Consider the following 881-nt stretch of genomic DNA (forward strand, 5'->3'; position numbering starts at 1 on the left):
GAGTCACAGAGCAGCTGTGGTGGGCACCTGGCGTTCCAGCCAGGTCAACCCACCACACCATTATAGTCAGAGTTCAACCTCTACGTATTTTTGTTGAGGGGGGAGGTGCGGGGGGGAGGAGGGGGCAGGGAACCAGAAGTGTGAACTACTTTCCTAACCTTAGTGAAATGCAAACCAGAAGCGTAAGGTCTAAACGTTTACAGCCATGTGTATTGTTGATAAGGTAATACCACGTTACCCCACATACCTATATAAAAATAAATATGAGATACCACATGCTATTCATCCACTGTGAAGCAGAATAAATACCAGTCTCAGAAAGAATCACCGTTCCAGTCTAAACAAACCCCTAAGTTCTTCCGTCTGCAAAGAGGATTTCCTAGACTAAAAAAACCTCAATAAGCGTTGACAAAGAAAAAGATGAATAACAAGGCACCGACAGGAATCAGTGCTGTTTAGAGGTTGCTGTGCTGTCATCCCAAGTAAAAACTCAGGGTTCTCTTCTACAGTAGCTTCTTTGTCGCACAGCAGAAATACAAACGTGTTACCGTGGTATTATACTTCAGGGTTTTCATGCAAGTCACTTATTTCTACTAAGCAGTATAGCTTCTTCCACAAAGTAACGTTCTTCGTCATGAATATATTTAGCAACCCATAAAGACTATTTCCTCGCTATGATTTCCAGCAAGGCAAACGCAGCTTCTAAAAGCCAGCCCACCCCAAGGCCGGGCACTGCCGGCTCAGCACCCACCGCTTCTCTCTCACAGGTGGTGTATCACACCTGCAGCACAAAGCGGCGCCGTGCCAGAACAGTTAACGCAACTGTAACGCAATTTATGGAAGAGAACACCTTGCGTCAGCGGGGGAGAGAGAGGCAGATG

The sequence above is a fragment of the Pygoscelis adeliae genome, unplaced genomic scaffold (genome assembly GCF_000699105.1).
Source record: "Pygoscelis adeliae isolate BGI_AS28 unplaced genomic scaffold, ASM69910v1 Scaffold545, whole genome shotgun sequence".
NCBI lineage: Eukaryota > Metazoa > Chordata > Aves > Sphenisciformes > Spheniscidae > Pygoscelis > Pygoscelis adeliae.